Below are 25,595 nucleotides of genomic sequence, written 5' to 3'. Positions count from 1 at the left end.
ATGATTATCAGCATTTCAAATAACTTATTACTGGTTAATGATAAATTAGCCAATATAACAAACAACTACCCCACAGCAAATCCTTGCCAGGGAGTCAGACCTCTGCTTACGCTGGCTAGCATTTGCTCAACCTGCTAAGTTCACAGAGCAATATTTTCACAGACATCGTCTCCTTAAATCTCCCTGGCAAATGTTTCCAGCACACTCCTTTGACACAGGGAACTCAAACCTGACAAAGCCACCAGGGCTGGACAGGAAAGAGACTCACAAGGATCACCGGCAGCGCCAGTCACCAAAACCTTCACCGGAGACAATGTAGAACGCTACAGTTAAAACGAGAGGTTCGAAACGTTTTAATTATTTGTGGCTAACAGACAACCCAGCGATTTTCGGTGGGTAATTATCAAGATGGTGTGGGGGGGGCAAAAGCAGACGTGAGAATAATGAAAACCTCAGCAAGAGTCGCCCTTCCTTCCAGCACTCATTGTCACCCACTCAAGTCTTGTGGAGCTACCTAATGAAGGAACACAGGTTGGGCATTTCAACCACACAAAACTGTCAGCGAGGGAGGTACACACTGGTCACCCCCAGTCCTTGGAAGGCCGAGGCAGAAAAATCACTACAGTTCACAACCTGACCAACACTGCAAGTTCTAAGCCAGCCAGGTCTGCATAAACGGACCCTATCTCAAGAGAAAACAAACAATAAATGAACAAACGTCAAACTGACAACAGAAAAAAAATAACTTTCTCCTAGTCCTTCAGGACTGAAGTCATCGGGCAGCATGTCTGGTTTCTGGCGAGTCTTCTGTGCCATTCACAGAGAGGACACCTGCCTGCATCTACAAATCTTCCCTCTGGACATGTGACTCTGTTTCTTCTTGTAATGAGCATGGTGGTTGTTTTGGAACCCTTCCAATGGGCTGACTCATTTTAGCTTCATGACCTCCTTAAAGACCCTGTTTCTAAATAAGATCACTTCCTCAGGTCCCGAGGTTAAGATTTCAGGATATAGGGGCTAGAGAGATGGTTCAGTTGTTAAGAGCACTGGCTGTTCTCCAAGAGGACCTGGGTTTGATTTTACCCACAAGGTGGTGACTTACAACTAGGTACAAGTCCAGTCCCACAGCATCTGATGCCCTCTTCTGGCCCTCAGGAAACTATTTGCAGAGACAGGCATGCAGACGAAACACCCCTACACATAAAAAATAAATAACTTCAAAAACTTTCTTAAGATGAGCATATAAACTTTGGGGACACAGTTACATGACTAGTATACAGGGGCTGCCCACTGACTACCCACAGAGCCCTGCACCCCACAGAACTGACCTCTGCCCTCCCTAATGGAATATCCACATATCCAAGAAGATAAACTCAAAACTGAAAGAGTAAATAAAGCACCAAGTTAACAACAACAAGCATAAACCATGGCACACTCATAACCCTGTTTGTTTTCATAAAAACTAAATGCTCACAGAGAGACAGCTCAAAAAGGAACCATGGTAGGAAGAAGGTCACTGTGGTTAAAAACCTCCCAACCTACTGATTTCTCAGTTGCCAGGAAGATTTATTTTGAGGAAACATTTCCTTAGTGGATAACAAAAGGGTCAACAGAAATATTGTTATAAAAAAGTTTTTCAATGACAAAGAAACGTTAGTACACAGCATAAGTACTAAAATGGGATAACATAAGGTCATGAGTTTATGACTGTGCCAGGGAAAAATGTAAAATAAACAGCATTAAGTTCAGCTCTTAGCTTCTTTTTGTCCTTATACTCTCCCTTAATATTCTAAGGTATTACTCCATAGAGAGACAGCCCATCAGCTGACAATCACTGTTATAAAATTTCAATATTGTATAACTCAAGTATCTGACTAGACTAACAATCAAAAAATAAGCACTCACACCACTGAAGATGTTAGCGTGTGCAAGGCTGGGAAGGTTAGTATGAGGCCTGCTGTGCTCAGTGTGAGGACCTGAGTCCTAGCACTGGGAAGCAGACACAGGCAGACCACTCAAGTTTATTGGCCAGCCGTTCAAGTCATTGGTGACCTTTGGGTTCAGTGAGAGATCCTATCTCCAAAAGTAAGAGAGAGCAGGGGAAAGAGACACAGAACATCAACCGCTGGCCTCCACTCCCATGCACATGCATATATATATATATATATATATATATATATATATATATATATATATATATACACACTCAAGTGTAAAGGTGCACATACACACGGGGACACGCATACACATGTCCCACATAAACAAAAGAAAATGTTTAGCAGTGCCATATAATTCTTTAAAGGTGAACATGGGAATTTTCTATATAATTCCGAGAGAGAGAGAGAGAGAGAGAGAGAGAGAGAGAGAGAGAGTGTATGTGTTTGTGAGAGTATATATGCTATGTGGGGTTGATGTTTGTTTTCAGTCATGGTTTTGTTTGCCACTGTGTTGGGTTTTTTATAGCATTCAAACAAATTAATATCTTTGGTAACGGGTTAACAATGGCATCTTTCCGTTACTTGTGATGACAGCTGGAAACATACCATCCTCTAAGGCCCAGTGTGGACCTTCCTTCCAGCTATCTCTCTTGCTCTCCTCATGTAAGTAATCCCAGAACCACAGATGGCTGTAATAAAACACCTTCTATTTGAAATGCCTTCCACTGTAACCGGACGTCATCCAAAGAACTAGCGCCTCTTTTGATGTTTAGTTATAATCCTCAGACATCATGTGACAAAGCAGTTGTTAACATTAATTAGTTGACTTACTCATAAAGGTCTCCAACGACAGAGAACGCCATCTCAATGAAAGATTGGAATTTCATAAAATGATTCAAACAACAACACAAAGCAGAATCATGATTCGCCAACTACTTTTATTGGCTTGAGTGGCTGCTTTAGCAAAGAAAACTGTCATCAGGTTTACGATGTCTGTCAATTTTTAACCAGTAAGATAAATTTGTTTTCAATCTTTGTACTTCATTCTTCACTCACTATCTGCTCTGTGAAGTTCTTGGTGTTTTAACACTCAGGGTAAATAGGCTGGAGAGATGATTCAGTAGTCAGATTGCTTATTTAGCAAACATGAGGACCTGAATTCAGATCCTAGACATCCACTATATGTGATGCTATAGGTGTGCTATACAGGGGTAGAAAGGTGGACCCACCCTGAGGGGACTTTCTATCCAGCCAACACGGTGAAAACAGTGCAATCCATGTTAGTGAAAAAACCCTGTCTCAAAGATGAGGTGGATAAAAGTAGAGGTAGACACTCAGTTAATCTCTGGCTTCTACACAGGCACATACAAGCACACCTATGCACAAGTGCACTAAACACAACACAAATAATAAAATAAACATGTAAAAACAATTAGGGTTTATTCTATTGCACTTATCTATACTGGCAACTTTTGCAAATCTAAACCTTTAATTATAATTGCTCTATAATTAATATATTGCCCTCTATATTGTCACAAGAACTCCTATGTTATGTAAATATACCTGTGGGTCTGGAAAACTGTGGAATTCTATTTATGGATCCAGCAGCAAATTATTACTGTGTCTCATAATCATGGGGAAGACCAGAGTAGCTGCAGTGAGGGCCAGGTCACCACAGGGTGACCGCGGCAGTAACTGATCAGAAGAGCTCATGGGGGTCAGAGAAGAGATCAAAGAGTCCCTCCTATTCACCGAGGTTGAACAAGCCAGGTTATCACTTTTCTATTCCTCCCTGACACTTGTTAATTCTCCCTGTGGGCTTGAACTACTAAATTGTGGCGATGTCACCATGTGTTACCTCACTAACTAAAGTGTCACACGGTATGTGGCTATGTGATCACCTTGGACTCTATGCTGCATACCCCCACACACTACAATTCTGAATAAGACTGCCCAAGTTTGGAGTGTTGACTAAATGTCTCCAATGGCCCTGTCACAAAACAAGAAATTCTGGGCTATTGCTACCATTTCTGGTAATCCACTGATGCTGTGGTGTGGATTTGAAAGCATTTGTTTTTGTCTTCCAGGACCACATAACATCCTCATCGTAATAAAGTTTGCACAATCCTTCCCTGCTTCACTGTTTCATGCTCTCTTCCTGTTCCCTCCCCCCTGCTCTACTCCCAGGTATCCCCCTCCCCATCCACTCCTCCTCAGCCTCCACTCAGAAAGGGGCAGGGCCTCCCCATGGGCTTGAACAAAGCATGGCACATCAAGTTGAGGCAGGACTGAGCTCCTCCCCCTGCATCAAGGCTGGGCAAAAAACCCAACTAAGCACCATAGACAGGTCCTGATCTCACTGCTAGGAACCTAACAAACAGACTAAGCTACACAAATGTCACACTGTCACCCACATGCAGAAGGCCCAGGAAGGTCCCATGCAGGTTCCCTATCTGTTGGTCCAGAGTCCATGACCTCCCAGGAGCTCAGATCAACTGTCTCTGTGGGCTCTCCAGTCATGACCTTGATCCCCTCCACGATGGCTCTTACAATCACTCATCTCTTTCTTCAGCAGGACTCCCAGGAGCTTGACCCAGTGCTTGGCTGTGGGTCTTTGCAAATCTGCTTCCATCAGTTATCAGATAAAGGCTCTCTAATGACAATTAGGGTCGTCACCAGTCTCCAGATTCTCTTATGTCCTCCCTGCTCAGTTTTTTTGTTTTGTTTGCAGGAGAGCCAAGAAATTCAAAATAAGAAGATGTAATTCACAAGCTTTGATGCCCTGGTATTAGTATGAAGCTTTCAAGGAAGAGACCAGGGACTACCACAGCATGATCCTGTTCTGAGGGGATGAAGGCCCAGCACATTAGAACTCAAACCCTGAGGACAGGTTCCATGCTGTGTCAGTTGAACAATCTGAGTCCTACTTCCTGCCTCAGTAAGATTTGGGGGAAATGTCAGAGAGCTGCTTGCTCTTACTCAGGGTCAGCTGCATTTAGGGAGAGATGGGGAATCCAGATCAAGAGAAAGGAAGTCCCAGAAAAAGCATGTGCTGTGTGATGGTAGAGCTGCCAAATACAGAAATATATTTTAGCACTCAGAAAACATTGATCACATCTTAAGGCTGCTCTTGGGCCCTTCTGAGCAGCCTGCAAGGCCTTCACAATGGACATTTTTCATGCAAAAGCAGTTGTTGAATGAACTTGTCTCCTGTTTCCAACTCTGTTTAATACACAGAGGGAATGTCCATGACTCTTGCAGATGCCTGAGCTCCAATTTCACACAGTCAAGGAACTGATCACACACTTCATCTTGGTCTAGTCTTGATGGGTCAGGGGTTAGAGGTCACTTTGTGCCACAGTCTTCAGATGACAAAAGAAAGCATTGATGGTAGTGGTGGTGTCAGGTGAGCCCAACCAAGTTATCCTTCAAAAACAGTAAATATTCAAATAAAACTTGTTTAATTTAGAGAATGTTAACTTCTGTGGGCCATGCAAGTGCCCTGTGTGCTGAAGACACTAAGCAGATGATAGTATATTAATTTTATTTGATGGCAATCGTCCTGGTTGGTTTTTGTCAACATTACACGAACCTAGAATATCCGGTAAGAGGCAGTCTTAACTGAGAAAATGCTTCCCTAAGACTGGCCTGTAGGCATGTCTATAGATTAGTGACTGATATGGGAAGGCCCAGACCACTGTGGCAGGTGGCCCTGGGTTGTAGGAGAAAACAGGCTGAGCAAGCCATAGAGAGCAAGCCAGTGACTAAGTGGTGGCCTCTGCGTCTTCTGCTTCAGTCTCTACCTCCCAGTTCTTGCCTGGAGTCCCTGACTTTCTTCCTTGATGAGCAGCAATGTGGAAGTCTAAGCCAAACAAACCCTTTCCTCCTCAAGTTGCTTTTGGTCACGGTGTTTCAGCACAGCACTAGAAACCTCAACTAAGACAGCATTCAGTCTCGTAAGGTGAACACGACATTTAACTGCTGTGACGTCGTAGCATTTTAATTACATAAGTAAAGAGATATTTGGAATTCGGGAATGGATTTAATAGCTACCCTTTGGAAGTTAAATTTCTCACAATAAGAAACAAGAATTCATATTGTAAAACCTTTTCTTTTTTACATATATGTTTATGCCTTTACTTGTTTAACTTTCACTCTTCTCTCATACATTACGTCATAACAAGCTCCACTCCTCCCAGTCCTCCACTTCCATCTCCCCCAGATCAACTCCGCCTCTGTTTCCCTTTTTAAGGAAGGAAGGGAGGGAGGAATAGGGCTCCCAGGGGTATCCACTGAACACAGCCTAACAAGATACAATTAAGACTGAGCACAGACCCTCAAATCAAGCATGAACAAAGCAACCCAGTAGTAGGAAAAGAATCTCAAACACAGGCAAAAGAGCCAGAGACACACCCTCACTCCCACTGTTGTGAGTCCCACAAGAACATCGAGTGACACAACCATAGATATATGCAGAGGACCTAGCTCAGACCTATAGAAGGTCTGTGTGTCACTCCCGCGTCCACGAGTCCCTGTGAGCCCCGCTTAGCTGACTGCACAGCCTGTGTTCTTCTGGTGTTCTCAACCCCTCTGGCTCCTACAACCCTTCCTTCCCCTCATCTGCTGTGTTGGAAAGCTTTTTCTACAAACTGTCATCAGATCTGAGTGTGATGGTGAATGCCTGAGAATCCAACAACTGAGAAGTGGAGGCAGGAGGATCAGGAGGGACTCTAGGTCGTCCTCAGCTACATAATGAAATCAGGCCAACTTATTCCTCACAAGACCATGTCTCAAGATATATATGCATGAATAAACTACCATTAGTATTACCATCAGATTGAATTTAGTAGCTGTATGCAAGCATAGAAAACCAAGATAGTTTTAAATTGTTCATTAAAAGGATATTCTGTCACTAGCTCATGTCATCAGAATGTAACCATAATAATCCCACTTTATGGCAGCTACCAGGAGGGATATTTACACAGGTAAGCCCATTAACTAACAACTATCCTTACACTTAGAGGTATTCCTAAAAAAAAAAACTCTGTAGTTGAGAAATCTGAGCTCTGGAATATTACATTCTGTTCACAGGCAAGCACGTGGAAGTGGCAGTATTCTCTAATAATAATCAAACAACAGTTAACTCACTCCAAAGCATCTTGGCAACAATTATTGGAATCTGACACTTCCTCAAGACAATGCACCGACATCTGCTAGAAAATTGCCATTGTAAATATAGAAAGCAATAATGGCTACAAATGCAGATAGCACTGCCTGCCAGAACTGTGCTGTGCATGCCCAGGGCAACTGTACATGCAGAGTAGCAGTCATCAACACCCCGCCCTTCCCAAGCTCTCCTTCTACCCCGTCTTGTTTGCTAGGTAAGTGATTAAACTCTAAAGCTTACTTCCCATCTGTTCTGTTGATACCCCAGTGACAAAATATTCTGAAAGGAGAGTTAAACAATTGTTGTTGGTAATTTTTTGTTGTTGTTGTTTTTTTTTTACTTTTTACTCTTTTGCCTTTCCTCTTTGGAAGGGCCCTCCACCCAGCTCCCGAATAAACACCTAGAAATTTATTATTACTTATAAATGCCCAACCTTAGCTTTGCCTATTACTAGCCAGTCTTTCTTAAACTTAAATTATCACATCTACTGTGTGCCTCTGGGCTTTTTCCTTTTCTTACTTTTGCAATCTTACTTTCACTCTTACTCCGTGGCTGGGTGGCTGGTGGCTGGGTGGCTGGGTGGCTGGGTGGCTGGGTGGCTGGCCCCTGGTTTCCTCTTTCCTTCTTTTCTTGCTCCTTGATCCTCTCTCCCAGATTTTTCCTTCTATTTATTCTCTCTGCCTGCCAGTCCCTTATAGGAGGAAGCCTGTATGCCGCCATTAACCATGTAACTTACTAGAGGCACATACAGATGAGGTAACAAAAGAGCGGTTTATCACACTGCTAACCACACCCACTTTAGGCATGACTAAAGACGTATACAGACAGACATAAAGACGTATACGTACGTAGGCAGTGAACTACGTCACTAGCCAGGCCCACTTTTGGGCATGGCTAGGGCGCGTTACAGGGGAAGGCATAAAAGACTGCACAAAGGAAGTCTTGGTCTCTTTTCCCAGATTTCGGCTTCCGGTTTGGCAGTGGAAAACTACTGGGCTCATCTGTGTTACTTGTTTGGTATCTTGTGAGTAATTTCTACAATAAATACTTAGTTTTACTTTCAGGAAGTGTGCCGTTTATCGTTACAGCGTCTTTGGAGCATCATTTCCCTCCTGTCCTTTTTCCTGCCTTACTATTGGCTGTTCAGCTCTTTACTAGACCATTCAGGTGTTTTAGACAGGCAAAGTAGCACAGCTTCACAGAGCTAAACAAATGCAACATAAAAGAATGCAACACATCTTTGCATCATTAAAACTAATGTCCCACAGCATAAACAAATGTAACACTTCTTAAAATAATATTTTACAACAATGATTCCACAACCTCCTATGTAAAATTCAATCAGTGAAGCAGCCTGTGGCACTCAACATCACATAATTTATCATCGCTGCTCCTCTGTTAACACCTTTGTTTACACAAAGAAATTCTTATTCCTGTTGCTGAGAAGCAGACTTTGCTGCCATCAGCAAAGCTTCCTTTGCACTGCTTCCTAGCTTGAAGCCGTGAAATGATGCATCAGTGAGAAGATGTGTGCAGAAGACTTGGCCCTGAAGGTTACTCATCAACCCTGTGCCTTGGCCATGCTCACTGTCACCCATGAACCTTAGCCGTGCTCACTGTCATTTGTGTTTTACTTCTGTAACTGCTAGACTAACCTTTTCCCAGAAAAAATGGCTATACTACCTTATCCTCTATAATGCCAGTAACAGAACAGAATCTCCATGGAGCCATGCTTAAAAGGGAACATGAACAAACCTCTATTCAGCCCAGATCCGCACCCACAACATACCAAAGGAATGAACCCATCCAAGTCCACCTTGGTAAACCAATCAGATGATTGGGGTTGCTAATAAAAGCTTGGGTAAGGGTTTACTTCATGCAACATGGACCACACAAAAGCAGCTGTATCATGGAAAAGCCCCCTCCAATATGGGTGATATCTCATTAAAGCTGGGTCCTTGGAGTTCGCTGCATAACTTACAGGCAACTTGGCTGGGAAGAAGATCTCCTACTGCTTTTTTAACCTGGGGATTGGGCAGGCACGTGAACTTGTAATTACGTTTCCCTGAGACTTGTAAGTTTGGTTTACTCACCCAGGTTTGTCCGTAACATCATCTTCTTGAGTCTTCTTCAACACTTGCATCTGTAGAAAGATTATTATCCAAATGAGTGGACAATAAGATACTTTGGGGAAGGAGAAGAACTCTTGTCTTTACAGTATAAGTTCTAGAAAGTAAAAAATTATAAGAATATGATTGCCAAGGGCTGAGGTTGAGGGATCCCTGATGAAGGAGAGAAACATGGCCTGTCCCCCAAGGAGCTGAGAAACACTGAGCAGACAACAAACCCTGAATTCACAGGCCTCCAGTCCACTGTGTAGCATCCTATATGACTATATCTTTTTACTCAAGACAGAAGTAGAGGACTGGAAACAGGTCACTATGAGACCTTCACTTTGAACTAAATGGAGTCTAAGGTTTGGGTTTTGGGGTAACAGCAAATGTGTGCAGGAAAAGCCAGAGACCAACAACAGTGGCCTGGCAATATATCTTCCATTGATTTTTTCTCATCATCTATATTCATATATCATTCATAATAATGATATGACTATCAATTTTAAGTACTGCCACTATGTTAGCAAGGAGCACAACAACTGATATTAAACTCTGTTTACTATATGCATAACTACTACTTCTACTCCACTGAACTTTTTATTTGACTTATTTTATGTTTCATTTCATCATTATTTCAGTTTTCTTCAGATCTTCATTACTTTATTATTTTTCTAGATTTTTGTTACTTTTTTCATATCTTGGATTGATTTGCTTATTTCATTCAGTTGTCTGTGTTCTCAGAGAATATTGAAGTCTTCTTTGAGTTCTTTTACCATATTTATAACCATTCTTTTGAATTCTGCATCTGGAATTTCATCTAGGTCATTAATATGGTATTGGCAGTATGAAGAGGAGGACAATTGCCTTGTTGTTCAGAGGTGCCCAGAGACCCTAAAAACAATTGCAGGCTACTGTCTATGCCCTTGATTGCACACCAGAACTTAATGGTAAGACCCTACTGCTGCTGCTGATGTCATATACATTTGTCATAGGGCAGAGAGAAATCTAGATGGTACTCAACAGAAAGCTTCCTCCTGCTTGATAGCTTTCCTAGTACTGGAAGATGCTATTCAGGCTGGTAGTAGGAAAGTTACCACCAGTCTTACCCAACTGTGAATCCTGAGAACTACATTTCAAATATGCTCATAGATGCAACAATGGCATCTATGAGACTACCCAACCACTTGTTAATTTTATTGGAGGCATCCTCCACAAGAGGAAAAGCATGCCTATTTTATAAATATGTACAGGAACCTGTGGCCGGGGAACCACACTGGACCCAAGAATGAACCTCCTACTATTAGGTTGCTAAATGGACATAATATCAAACTAACTTCTAAATTTGTATCTCTCTACTAATAGATCAGTGCACCATTCAAACCTTTTCAGAGAAATTTCTTTGTGGAGTGGACAGTGTTTTACACAGAAACTGACAACTCATCAAGTGCAGAGAATGAAAGACTATGAAATGCCCAGCATGAATGGAACATCTACATCACATCTCCTCTCCAAGGCTCAGCAACCACTGGGGAAGAGAGGCCAGATAGATTATAAGAGTTAGAGAGTAAGGATGATAGACCGAAACAGCATCTTCTGATACAATAAGACTCCTACACTTGTGAATTCACCACTATGCAAGACCTGCACAAGATCAAGCCAGCATGGACTGGGAAGGCATTCACAGGCCTCTGGCCCTAGCTGAGAAGCTGTATACAGTTAATGGCTTCTGGGAGAAGGAGAATATATTTTCAAAAGGATGTGTCGTCCTAGGAAGTTGGTCATACTCCAATGAATGGTCCCACACCTGGGAACATGTGGACAATACAAATTGGAATTGATGGGTTCTTATTCTAAGGACATGAAGTTTATCAGGGGAAGGTGAATCTTGGATCTTTGATGAGTTAGAAGGAGAATTATTAATATTGAAAATATCACCTATTTTATTTTTGCAATCAAAAGCTTTGAAATCCTGTTTTTACAGAAGTCCTGGGAACATAAGTGTTTTTGTAAGTGTGACAGCCATTTCTGAACTCAGAGTTATAGTGGTATGCTCAAGTAGTCCAAACGAATGACAATATGAGTAGCATCTCCCTTTGTTGTTTATTTGTTTGTTTTATTGACAGCCCTGGGAACTTTCCTGTCTTGCCATAGGATTTCTCACAGAGGGATCAGAATCATCTATATGCCGTAACAGCCTCAGCAAGACTGGGGTTCTGTTTAGGACAGGTGAGTTTTACAACCTTGGGAACATCCTGACCTAGGAATGAGAAACACATGCTTTGTAAGGGAGAGCAAAAGCAATGAAGATAGGGAGACATAGGAAAAACCTCATACCTAGTAAGAGAAGAAACCACAAGATTTTTCACTGGTTATAGCAGTGAGACACTAGGAATTTGGGGTTCAGAATGTTGCCGACCTAAGTTTTCAGTGCTGTGTCTCCTTGAATAGACACTGCAGGCTACAGCGTTCAGGAGTTCAGACGGTCAACTGGGAGTGCCAATTGCCCAGACCTTGTGGTACATACAGCTCACAGTTTGGAAATGGGTGTCTCTAGGACCATCAAATTGTCATCATGTAATTTCAGGATAGATCTCTTCAATAATGAGCTCAACAATAACTTGTGTGGTTCTGATTCTATGAAAACAACTTGGTGCTTGTGTGGTTCTGTTTCTATGAAAACAACTTGGTGCTAAGCATGCTTTTTAAATAATATTTATTCTAATATTTTCTTAGTCAGAGATGGTCACACTTTGGAAAAAGTGAGCTCTTATATCTCCAGCTTTCAGAATTTACTAGATATTTCAAAAGTCATAAAAGTCCAATAGATTCTAATATTAGTGAAATGAATTCTTCTAGCCCTAATATCTTTTCTGGCAAGAAGACCAGATGAGAAGATAGAACTCACTAATCGAGAACATGTTTTTGGCCCATTTCACACAAAAAGCACTGTTCTAAAAAAGTTCATTCTCCTAGGATGAAAAAAAACCTTTGGGTCGGTACTTTGGATTTTTTTTAGTGGTTTCCTTTGCTTGTTTTTTTTTTACAAATAAAATTACATACTTGTCTGAAGAGTCTTCAGACTTTTGTTATTCACATTTGAATCTTCAGAGACTACTTACTGTCCTTGAGGGAAGTTTTCATGAATTTAAGTAGAAATGCAGTGGCATTCAAGAATGTAAGCATTAGCACTCACTCTGTGTGTGATGCTGTGACACTGGACAAAAAAAGATGCTCCTTCAAGAGCCATGGTCTGTGGAGTTGGGAAACATATTCAAGGACTGTTATAAGTCACAGAAGGAAACAAGGAATCATCTAGGAGTGTCCAAATGCTTTCTAAGGCGCAGGATAACACTATTGGTTTTATGAAAGTCAATGTCAAAAAAAAATTTTAAAGGGTATTGATACAAGTGGTAGGGAAATAACACAGAATGAAATTAACCAGAAGATAGATAGATGATAGACAGATAGATAATGATGACAGATGGGTAGATAGACGAATAGACGATAGATACAAGATAGATAGATAGATAGATAGATAGATAGATAGATAGATAGATAGATAGATAGATGATATAGATATAGACTTGGAAAGATATAGATACATATAAATGTATGAAATAACAGACATGAGTCAACATGATGGTTCAGGAGGTGAAAGTGCTTGCCACTCAAAAATGTTCAATCCCTGAAAGTTACGTAAAGGTGGAAAGAGAGAGGCCTTGGGTACATGGCTCTGGGGTAAAGAGTACAATGTGCTATTGCAGAGGATACCCCAGTGAGTTCAGTTCCCAGCATCCACATTGGAGGCTTCAGAACTGCCTGTTGCTACAGCTTCCAGGGGTCTGATGCCCTCTTCTGGCCTCTGCTGTCACTGTACCCATGTACACAAAACCCACACACAGACATATATGCCAACACTAATTAAAAGCTAGAAATATAAAACCTACGGGTTACCGGGAATAGAGTGGATCTGGGGTGGGGCACGTGTCCCAGATGGAAAGCTATGACCTAGGAGGAAGAGCTGAGGAGGATTGTGTAGGCAGAAATGCAAGCATCATGAACATCATGGAAACACATTTAAAGGCATGGTTTCTGTTGCTGGCTCCTAAAGTTTTTGTTTGGTTTTCTTTAGCATAACTCCTAGAACAGGCCAAACAACAAGATATAGTCAGTTTGGGGATTGATTTTGGAGGAAAAATTGGTTAACATTTGACAATAGATTGAAGGCTGTTTCTGAGAAAATGAGGACAAATAACTATAACTCTAAACTTTAAATGCTTAAGGACTGAATGGGCTGGGAAAGGTTCCATTTAGTGACAGTGTTTTTTGTTTTGTTTTGTTTCTCTTTTTATTTAAATTAGAAACAATCTTGTTTTACATGTCAATCCCAGTTCCCTCTCCCTCTCCTCCTCCCCTGCCCCCCCAACTACCCCTCTATTCCATCCCCTTTTTGCTCCCCAGGGAGGGTGAGGCCTTCCATGGGGGAATCTTCAAAGTCTGTCATATCATTTGGAGCAGGACCTAGGCCTACCCCGTGTGTCTAGACGTATCTCTGTATGTGGAATTGGTTCCCAAAGCCCATTCAAATACTTAGGATAAATACTGATCCACTACCAGAGGCCCTATAGATTTTCCAAGCTTTCTAACTGACACCCACATTCAGGGGTTCTGAGTCAGTCCTATGTTGGGGTCCATGAGCTCCCCCTAGTTCAGGTCAGCTGTTTCTGTGGGTTTCTCCAGCCTGGTCTTGACCTCTTTGCTCATCACTCCTCCCTCTCTGCAATTGGATTCCAGGAGTTCAGCTCAGTGCTTAGATGTGAGTCTCTGCCTCTGCTTCCATCACCTACTGGATAAAGGCTCTAGAATGGCATTTAAGGTAGTCCTCAATATCATTATAGGGGAAGGTCTTTTAAAGTAGCCTCTCCACTATTGCTTAGATTCTTAGTTGGGGTCATCCTTGTAGATCTCTGGACATTTCCCTAGTGCCAGATTTCTCTTTAAACCTATAATGGTTCCTTCTACTAGGATAGCTCTTTTCTTGCTACCCTCCATTCTTCCTGACTCAATCTTCCTGCTCCCTCATGCCCTCCTCTCCCCTCCTTTTCTTCCCTTCTCTTTCTCCTAACTCCCTCTCACCTCCCACCATGCTTCCAATTAGCTCAGGATATCTTGTCCCTTTCCCCTTTTCCAGGGGACCATATATGTCTCTCTTAGGGTCCTCCATGTCTCCTAGCTTCTCTGACGGTATGGATTATAGACTGGTAATCATTTGCTCTATGTCTAATATCCATATATGAGTGAGTATATACCATATTTGTCATTTTGAGACTGGGTTACCTCACTCAGTGTGGTTTTTTCTATTTCCATTTGTTTGCCTGCAAATTTCAAGATTAGATCTTTTTTCCAGCTGAGCAGTACTCCACTATGTAAATGTACCAAATTTTCATTATCCATTCTTCAGTTAAGGGGCATCCAGGTTCTGGCTATTACAAATAATGGTGCTGTGAACATAGTTGAACATATGACCTTGTTGTATGAATGTGAAAAGTGGAATTGCTGGATCTTGTGGTAGACTGATTTCCATTTCACTGAGGAACCACCATACTGATTTCCAAAGTGGCTGTATGAGTTGGCACTCCCACCAGCAGTGGAAGAGTGTTCCCCTTTCTCCACATCCTCTCCAGCATAAACTGTCATTGGTGTTTTTGATATTAGCCATTCTGACAGGAGCAAGTTGGTATCTCAGTGTTGTTTTGATTTGCATTTCCCTGATGGCTAGGAATATGGAACAATTTTTTAAATGTCTTTCTGCCATTTTAGACTCCTCTATTGAGAATTCTCTATTTAGTTCTGTACCCCACTTTTTAATTGGATTATTTGGTGTTTTGGTGGCTAGTTTCTTAAGTTCTTTGTGTATTTCGGAAATCAGCCCTCTGTCAGATGAGGGATTGATAAATAACTTTTCCCATTCTGCGGGCTGCCATTTTTTCTTGTTGACTGTGTCCTTTGCCTTACAGAAGCTTCTCAGTTTCAGAAGGTCCTATTTATTCATTGTCAATATCAGTGTCTGTGCTACTGATGTTATGCTCAGGAAGCAGTCTCCTATACCAATTCATTCAAAGGTACCTCCCACTTTCTCTTCAGTATGGCTGGATTTATGTTGAAGTCTTTGATGCATTTGCACTTAAGTTTTGTGCATGGTGATAGACATGGATCTATCTGCAATCTTCTACATACAGGCATTCAGTTATGCCAGCACCATTTGTTGAAGATGTTTCCTTTTTTCCATTGTAGAATTTTAAATTCTTTGACAAAAATCTGTTTGTAGGTGTGTGGTTTAATATCAGGGTTTCCAATTGGATTCCATTGGTTTACCAATACCAAGCTGTTGTTTGCGGTTATTGCAAAGGGTGGTGTTTCTCTGATTCATTTCTCAGCCCATTTATCGTCTGTAGAACTACTGATTTTTTTTAGTTAATCTTGTATCTTGCCACTTTACTGAATTGTTTATCAGCTATAGGAGTCCCCTGGTAGACTTTTTCGAGTGGCTTAAGTAAATTAGCATATTATCTGCAAAGAGTGAAAATTTGACCTCTTCCTTTCCAATTTGTATCCCCTTGATTTCCTTTTGTTGTCTTATTGCTCTAGCTAGAACTTTGAGTCCAATATTGAAGAGATATGGAGAGAGTGGACAGCCTTGTCTTGATCCTGATTTTAGATGAATCGCATTGAATTTCTTTCCATTTAGTTCGATGTTGGCTGTTGGTTTGTTGTATATTGTTTTTATTATGTTTAGGTATGTACCTGTTATCCTTGATCTCTCCAAGACTTTTATCATAAAGAGGTGATGGATTCTGTGAAAGGCTTTTTCAGTATCTAGTGAGATGATCATGTGTTTTTTCTTTTTCATTTTGTTTATATGGAGGATTACATTGATGGATCTTCATATGTTGAACCATCCCTGCATCCGTGGGAGGAAGCCTGCTTGATCATGGTGGATAATTTTCCTGATACACTCTTGGATTCTATTTGCCAGTATTTTATTGATTATTTTGCATCAATGTTCACGAGAGATATTGATCTATAGTTCTCTTTCTTAGGTGTGCTTTGTGGGGCTTAGGTACCAAGGTAATTGTAGCCTCATAAAAATGGTTTGGCAATAACCCTTCTGCTTCTATTGTGTGGAACACTTTGAGGAGTATTGGTATTAACTGTTCTTTGAATTTCTGGTTGAATTTTGCATTGAAAACATCTAATCCTGGGCAGTTTTGGTTGGGAGACTTTTGATGACTGCTTCTATTTCCATAGGGGTTATAGGTCTGTTTAAATAGCCTATCTGTTCTTGATTTAATTTTGGTAAGTAATATCTATCAAGAAAATTATCCATTTCCTTTTAGTTTTCAGAGTTTGTGGAAGATTCTCTGGATTTCCTACTTTTAATTTCTGATTTTGTTAATTTACATGTTCTTTCTCTGTCTTTTGGTTAGTTTGAATAAAGGTTTGTCTATCTTGTTGATTTTCTCAAAGAACTGGCTCTTTGTTACATTGATTCTTTGTTTTTCTATTCTTTGTTTCTACTTTATTGATTTCAGCCCTCAATTTAATTATTTCCTGGCATCTACTCCTCCAGGGTGAGTTTCCTTCTTTTTGTTCTTGAGTCAGTTGTACTGTTAATTCTCCAGTGTGACTATTCTCCAGTTTCTTCATGTGAGCACTTAGTGCTATGAACTTTCCTCTTAACACTGCTTTCAAAGTGTCCCATAAGTTTGGGTACGTTGTGTCTTCATTCTCATTGAATTCTAGGCAGTCTTTAACTTCTTTTTCATTTCTTCCTTGAACCAGGAATGGTGCAATTGTACACTGTTCAATTTCCATGAGTTTGTAGGGTTTCTGCAATTTGTGTTGTTGTTGGATTCTAACTTTAATGCATGGTGTTCTGATAAGATACAAGGGGTTATTCCAATTTATTTTTTTTTACCTGTTGAGTTTTACTATGTTGTCGAGTATGTGGTCAATTTTAAAGAAGCTTCCATGTGGCACTGAGAAGAAGGTATAGTCTTTTGTGTTAGGATGGAATAATCTATAGATGTCTGTTAAACCCAATTGGGTCATAGCTTCTATTAGTTCCTTTGTTTCCTTGTTAAGTTTCTGTCTGGTGTCTTGTCTAGTGGTGAAAGCAGAGTGTTGAAGTCTCCCACTACAAGTGTGTGAGGTTTTGATGTTTGATTTGAGTTTTAATAATGTTTCTTTTACAAATGTGGATGCCTTTGTATTTGGGGTATAGATGTTCAGAATTGAGACTTCATCATGACGGATTTTTCCTGTGATGAATGTGACATGACCTTCTTCATCTCTTTTGATGGATTTTTAGTTTGAAGTCTAATTTGTTAGGTATTCGGACTGCTACACCAACTTGTTTCTTGGGTACATTTGATTGGAATACCTTTTGAAATTGAGTTGAATTTCTTGTATACACCAGAAGAATGGATTCTGTCTTCATATCCATTCTGTTAGCCTGTGTCTTTTTTATAGGTGAGTTAAGACCATTAGTATTTAGGATGTTAATGACCATCTATTGTTAATTCTTGTTTGTTTTGGATTTGGTGGTGATGCTATTGTGTGTGAATTTCCCTCCCTTTTTTCTTTTGGCTACTGATAAAGTGGGATTATCTATTGCCTATGTTTTTGTGAGTTTAGTTAACTTCCTTGGGTTGGAGTTTCCCTTCCAGATATTTCTGTACAGCTGGATTAATGGCTACATATTGTTTAAATCTGGTTTTGTCATGGAGTATCTTGTTTTCTCCATCTATTGATTGAAAGCTTTGCTGGGTATAGTAGTCTGGGCTGGCAACTGTGGTCTCTTAGTGTTGGTAGAATATCTATCCAGGACCTCTTAGCTTTCCAAGTTTTCATGGAGAAGTCAGGTATAATTTAGACAGGCTTGCCTTTATATGTTACTTGGGCTGTTTCATTTGCTGCTCTTAATATTTTTTCTTTCTCTTGTATGCTTGGTTTTTGATTATTATGTGACAAGGGGACATTTTTTGTGGTCCACTCTACTTGGTGTTCTGTAAGTTTCTTGTATCTTCAATGGCATGCCTTTCTTTAGGTTGGGAAAGTTTTCTTCTATGATTTTGTTGAATATGTTTTCTGCCCCTTTGAGGTAGGTTTTGTCACCTTCTTCTATACCTATTATTCTTAGGGTTGGCCTTTTTACGGTGTCCCATATTTCCTGGATATTTTGTGTTAGGGATTTGTTGGACTGAAGAATCTCTTTGATCAATGAATCTATTTCTTCTAGTGTATCTTTAGTGCCTGAGAGTCTCTCTTCCATCTCTTGTATTCTGTTGGTTATGCTTGCATCTGTAGTTCCTGATCATTTACCCAGCTTTTCTATTTCCAGCATTCCCTCAGACTGTTTTGTTGTTGTTGTCTCTATTTCAGCTTTCAAGCCTTGCACTGTTTGAATTGTTTCCTTCACTTGTTTGTTGTTTTTTTTCTTGGTTTTCCTCATTTTATTTAAGAGATTTGTTTATTTCTTGCAATTTTTGGTTTGTGTTTCCTCTGTTACTTGAAGTTTTTGGGGTTTTTTTTCCATTTCTTTAAGGGATTTTCTCATTACCTCTTTGAGGATCTCTGTCATCTTCATAAAGTTGTTTTCAGGGCTGATCTCTTCTGCTTCATCTGTGTTGGGATGTTTAGGTCTTGCTGGTGTTGAGTTCCTAGATTCTGGTGGCGTCATACTGATCTTTCTGCTCTTGACTATGTTCTTATACTGCCGTCTTCCCAGCCCTTATTCCAGTGGGTGCTTGTGGGGTCTCTCCATCTCCTGGTGGATATGGGTCCAAGGTTCTCTCCCGGTGAGTGTGAGCAGGTCCAATACCCCAATGACTCTCCTCTTCCCGTGGGTGGAGGTGGGACTAGCACCACAATGCTGGCAGACTATGGATGGGCTGGTCCACTGGAATAGGTTCCCGGTGTGCAGTCCCCAGGTCTCAGGAGGCTCATAGCAGGGCAGTGGAAGGCGGGTCCGAAGCAGACCCATGCTAGCCTCCTCCTGTGGGTGGATGCTGGGTTAGCACCACAACTTCGGCCAACTCTGGATGGGCTGGTCCACCAGCACAGGCTCACCAGTATGCAGCCATTGTTTGTCCAACTTTTGCTGAGCAATAGTTCATCCCCAACTCAGTAGCTTGATGGTGACTCATTTTTCACAAGGGTTGTTGCTCTTCAGTTCTCCCATAGACGACCCAAGTCAGCTGACAGAATAGAAGGGGTTGAACAGTGTAGGACAGTCTTCCCTGCACAAATGATGGTTGACAGGCTGTAGCATGAGACACCCTGGTCTCCCTCCACGCTATGCCAAGCCATCTGATTTGGTTCGGTAAGGTCTGCATCAAAACCTTTGGGAAAACTATCCACTCAGTCATATCTGTATATAACTGAATGTTGTGGAACAGAATATTACTTTAACTATACAAAGATGTGCTGCATTTGTTTAACAATGTAAAGATGTGTGTTGCTTTGCCTGCCTAAGGCACCTGAATGGCCTAATAAAAAGCTGAAAGGCCAATGGCTAGGTAGTAAAGAGATAGGCAGGGCTGGTGGGCAGAGAGAATGAGTAGGAGGAGAAATCTAGGCTGGGGAAAGAGAATGAGGAAGAAAGAGGGAGAGAAGTCCAGGGCCAGACAGACAGACAGTCAGTCAGTCAGCAGACAGACAGACATGGAGTAGGACATACAGAATGAAATAAAAATAAAAAAGCCCTGAGGCAAAATGTAGATGAAGAGAAACAGGTTAAAATAAGTTACAATAACTAGTTGGGACAAGCATAAGAAAAGGATGAGTATTCATAACTAGTAATAAGACTCCATGTCATGATTTGGAGGTTGGTGACCCAAAAGGAATGCCTGCTACAATTGAATCTATATGAACCAAATGGACAAATCAAAAACAGAAATAGTCTTTTCTAGGAACAGGAACATAGACTCTGCCCTTCAGAAGATCCATTGGCTTCTTTTTCTAACTCTGAGAGAAGCCAATTTTTTTATTTGACACTTATTAAAATATTTTAAAGCAGAAACATGTTTGTTCCTTTGATGGCTGGTTTTTCTAAATGAACTTCAATTGACATAAATGTAGATAACATGAAAATTGTCATTTCAGCTTTTTATGTGTCTATAGCTGTGAGTACATTTACAGTGTGTGAGACTGTCACCACACCTACCCACTGATGTCTGTTATCTTCCAAAGGGAGGATATAATCCCGGCATGACAGTTCACTTCTATAATTCTGGAACTTGCCATGCTGAGACTAGAGAGTTGTTGTGAGTTCAAGAGTAAAACCCTGTTTTAAAAAAATAAATGTCAGCTGTTTCTGTGGGTTTCCCCAACATAGTCTGGATCTTATTGCTCATATTATCTCTCCTCCCTCTGTATCATGTGGATCTCCACATGTGCCTCTATCAGTTACTGGATGAAGGTTCTAGTATGACAATTAAGGTAGTCACTAATCTGATTACAGAGGAAGGGAAGTTCATTTTTTTTTTATTTTTCCAGACAAGGTCTCTCTGTGTAACAGCTCTGGCTGTCCTGGAACTCACTCAAAAGAAAAATAAACAACAAAACCCCAACATTCTGTGCCCATTAAACAATAAACACCATTCCTTCTCCTGTGGCACCAGGTGGACACAATCACAATTGTATCTTGACTGCAAAATATATAAAAGTTATATTTTAAATTTCCCTGTTCATTTTCTAAATGCTACTACTTTTCATTGTATTTAATAACTATTTCATATAGCAAAACCCATTCTACCCAACCAAGTGAAGTACAGTAGTCTAGCCTAAATAGACACCTTATATTCACTCAATTTAGGCGAATATGTTAATGGATTCTTAAAAATGCATGTAACTACCCATGTTTAAAAAAAAAACTTTTAAAACGTATTGCTGAATTTCCTTTTTTTCTACCTCTCTTAGAAATAAAAGATTAAGAAAAGAAAACTAGTATCAATGTTAGTTTGTTCTCAGCATGACACCTTTGACTGATAGGTAACAGCCAAACTAATGAGAGGAAATTAAATGTGGTTACTGTTTACAGGGCTCTAGTAACTTATTGTTGGCAAGTCAGGGAATCCTATCTAGGAGATAGGAAATTTAAAATATATTTTTCTCGGTATTGGGTTATCAGAATATGGGTACGGAAAATATAATTTAAAACTAAAAGCAAATTTAACTAATTCATGTGTTGTATCAAACGTGGGATACATTTTGAGGGTTTAGACACAGGAAAAATGTGTCTGAGACAGTGCTAACTGATAGCTGCATGAAGATAACTGAGAGCTATCCTGTGTAAATAATGCATTCCAGGGATCCAAGCTGCATAGTTTCCCACATTCGAGATCCAACTCTGATGACATATATACCAAGTCAGTCCATGAACAATGGCTTCACAGATAGCAAATGTCAAAGAGCAAGTTTGGAAGACTTTGCCTCACTTAGTTCACTGACGTCAAGATTAAATGGATACCCTACACTTAAAAATAATAAGCAGAGCAGCAGAAAATAGACAGCATGAACAATAAAAATGGTGAATCTACTGCCTTCCTCTTTTCATGTATAACATATAACTTCTCCTAGATTAGAATTTGAAGAAAAAAAGACTCGTTTATTATGATTCCCTCAGTAATATCTAAGTTTACTAAATGTTTACAGTCTGAATTGGAACTATTGCCAAGTGCCTTGCAGCCATTGTGACCTAAGGTATACCCACAGGCACCTGCTCGGTGATGCCACTGCCCTGCCCACAATGATTACTCAATAGCCTAGAGCGGCTGATCTGAATGGCGCTGTCCACTTTCCTCAGTTTCCCTTACTTTCTCCTCCCTGTTGTGTGTGTGTTTTAGGGACTCCTTGATTTACTGATTCTGCTACTGTGCTGTAACATTCTGTACTTTTTAAATTACATTGTCAACAGAGTGCTGTGTCCCACACCTGAAATTACAGCACTTGAGTGGTGGAGGCAGAAAAACTGGGATTCCAAGGTCATCTCCAGTTGCTAACTGAGTTCAAACCTGACCCTTGTTAAGTGAGACACTGTCTCAAACCAGGGGCGGGGGTGGGGCTGCCTATCTCCTGATCTCCATTGCTCTCCTGAGCTGATTGGTCCCTTTTCTATGGCATCTCTGCTTCCTCTCCCCTCCTCCTTCTGCCTCTGCTCCTTCTTCCTCTCTGTCCCTCTCTGCTCTTTTCTTCCTTCTGTTTCTCCTCTCTCCCTCGTCCATGTCCTTTTTCTGCCCATCTCTTCCTCCTCCCCCTTCTCCTCTACTTTCTTCTCTCCACTCCCCTCCCCTCTACCCTCCCTCACTCTTCCTCCTCTCTTCTTTACTTCACCTTCCTGCTCCTGCTCTCCCCTCCTCCCCCTTCTCTCTCTGCTCTCCCCTCCTCCCCCTTCTCTCTCTGCTCTCCCCTCCTCCCCCTCCTCTCTCTGCTCTCCTCTCCTCCCCCTCCCCTCTCTGCTCTCCCCTCCTCCCCTTCTCTCTTTGCTCTCACCTCCTCTCCCTCCTCTCTGCTCTTCCCTCCTCCCCCCTCCTCTCTCTGCTCTCCCCTCCTCCCCTCCCCTCTGCTCTCTCCTCCTCCCCTCCTCTCTCTGTTCTCCCCTCCTCCCCTCCTCTCTCTGCTCTCCCCTCCTCCCCCTCCTCTCTCTGCTCTCCTCTCCTCCCCCTCCTCTCTCTGCTCTCCCCTCCTCCCCTCCTTTCTCTGCTCTCCCCTCCTCCCCTCTGCTCTCCTCTTCTCCCCTCCTCTCTCTGCTCTCCTTTCCTCCCCCTCCCCTCTCTGCTCTCCCCTCCTCCCCTCCTCTCTCTGCTCTCCTTTCCTCCCCTCTCTGCTCTCCCCTCCTCCCCTTCTCTCTCTGCTCTCCCCTCCTCCCCTCCCCTCTGCTCTCCTCTCCTTCCCCTCCCCTGACTCCTTGGCCTGTCTTCCTATCATCTGTCCCCCAGAGCATTAACATCACTACTCTTCCCAAAGCCTCTGGGCTCTCTTCTGGGCTCCTCTCCTTTGGGCTGTGCGGTGGTTCACTCTGGAAAAGACCAACTCCTTCTATGAGATGTCTGCAAACAGACCCTCTCCCCAGGACAGGGGATGCTCTCTCACCCTTTTTATTCCCGGCAAACTGCCCCGTTTCTGGAACAAGCCAGTGGCAGCCTGTACCACAAAAGCTTTGGGGCTTTTACACTGTCTTGCAAAGCCCTTTGGTGACTCAGAGCCTAAGTTTGATAAATGAGACTGTCAGAGAGATTTTAATTGTGACCCCATGCTTCTTTCCCACCCTGCCACTGTCACACTGATGACTCCTAAAATGCTCCAAAAGGCAAGAGAATGGAAAAAACAAAGACAAGAGCCAGGAAACTGCACATCTCCAAATGAGCAAATATTGCACATATTTGAGAAAAATTGTATTGGCTTAGTTTACAAATGTTGGAGTCCCGTGACGAACTCCAGAGGAGGAAAGGAGATAACCCCTGACCATAAGAATGCAATACTCTGTCTGTGACGTCACTGCACTTAGTATACCCTTTACAGATTAACACCTTCCTCTCTGGGTGAGTGTTACTGAGGAAAGACCTTGTATATATTTACCCGTGAATGAAACAGAAGTTGCAAGCATCCCATATCAGCACTCCAAATTTGAAATCTAAACACAGCAAACTTATTTTTTTAAGAAGTCATACAAGTTTCACATTTCTGATCATTTTAAAAATTATTCCTGTGACACAGGAATGAGCTTGCTTGTTTGCACTTGGCATGGAAAGTCTACTGTAGGAATCTTGCGGTAACTGATAACAGTCATCGACAAATTACTAAGACCTTAGCTATTCCCACTCAGCCCATTAAATGTTCATCTTGGCTGTGGAACTTGGGTGTCAACACGTGTCTGCCTCCTTCTGTTTCCCAGTGTCCTCACCATTTTAATAAAATAGTCTGTTCAGTGATACCCACAGAAGCACTGAGTGCTCTCAGAAAACAATCTCACTTAATTGTCAAAACATTCTTATCAAGGAGCCATTATCATCCCCTACCCAGAGATAACTAAGGCTTCTTTGAGCCAGGATTTGAAACCCATTGTGACTATTTCAAAATCTGGACATTGGGATGACCAATGACAGTGTATGAGGGCAAGAAAAAAATAATTAGTGCTTTTAAATCAATAGCTTCAGGAAGGGAATAATGCCGCTGCTTTAAATGGACTTGTGTGTGAAATCGGAAATATTTGCCTTCTAAGTATTTGTTTATACCCACAGATCAGTACTGCTCTCAGCCTTGGTGAGAGAAGTCTCCTTTGGCAGTGGGTAGTCATCCATGCTGAGGCTTGTACTCGGCCAAGATGCAGAGACAAGAGACTGCTCAGCTGTCGGCCTTAAACGAGTCACCTGTATCAAACCCCTCACCCATCCCAGTTCAGGGAACATCCTGGGAGAACAGGGATAATGTAAGAGCCTGAGGATGGAAAGGAGTGTTGTGACATGCTTTCTTCTAGATATGGCATGACCACTGCCCTCATGAACACAGCAGTATAGTTGCCTGCACAGGAATAGTCAGTCTTCCAGCATGGGTGCAGGAGGGGCTCATGAGGCCCCACTCCTCGCTGAAGAGATAGTGCTAATTGGTGGATTCTGCTGGAGGCAAAAGGAGTTAGTTTTCTTCTGAGATGTGGCCACTGTAAACCACCCATGTGCTTATGGATGACCCCGTATCCATGCATATGCTGGTAGCACTGACTGGACTCATTGTGTGACAGGGGGTAAGAAAAGGATGTGAAGATAGGAGGGGCATGTATTGGGAGGGATGGAGGAGTGGAAGGAGGGAGTTGGACTTGATATGATCAGGAGATGCCGTTGTCTGTGATCCAAGCCAATAAATATATGACTGGGTAGATCTTATCCATGTGTTTACTCGGCCATATATTTTATACTGAGCTATTGATTAAAACCATTGGTTGAAACAGAAATAGTAACACAAGGTTAAAGGAAATACAAAAATATTAATAACTCTTCAAAAGGGAAAAGGGATTAATCTGTTTGTGATGAAAAGAAGCATCTGGAAGGCTACTAGAGGTCTGATTGTTGAAATAAATAAAGAAATTCTGGGAGAAGCATTTGCCATGAGCAAGCCCATGTGAAGCCTAGGTGAAATACAATCTGCAAGGAGATAGAAACTGTTTTAGTGACCCAACGAGCATTCACTAATACTAAAAACATCCCAACAGACCTAGGGTCATCAGATCACATGCAGGCTCTGGTGGAAGCTACCCCAGAAGTGAAACAGATGCCAGCCAGGATGGCAAAGAAACTGCTCAGATAGAGATGTTGCTAAAAT

General features: G+C 41.6%; 1 long non-coding RNA gene across 3 annotated transcripts in view; it reads right to left on the bottom strand.

The window, feature by feature from the left end:
* LOC110341417 overlaps window positions 1-25,595 on the bottom strand; it is a 191,709-nt gene that overhangs the window by 73,880 nt on the left and 92,234 nt on the right. For all 3 annotated transcript variants that reach the window (XR_005876593.1, XR_002383356.2, XR_005876594.1), the window contains exon 3: window positions 9,198-9,247. This is a non-coding gene — a long non-coding RNA (uncharacterized LOC110341417). The remainder of the gene's footprint in view (window positions 1-9,197; window positions 9,248-25,595) is intronic.

Source organism: Mesocricetus auratus, unplaced genomic scaffold (genome assembly GCF_017639785.1).
Source record: "Mesocricetus auratus isolate SY011 unplaced genomic scaffold, BCM_Maur_2.0 Super-Scaffold_100001, whole genome shotgun sequence".
Taxonomy (NCBI): domain Eukaryota; kingdom Metazoa; phylum Chordata; class Mammalia; order Rodentia; family Cricetidae; genus Mesocricetus; species Mesocricetus auratus.
Note: the sequence above shows the minus strand (reverse complement) of the source record. Positions and strands in the feature narration are given on the sequence as shown.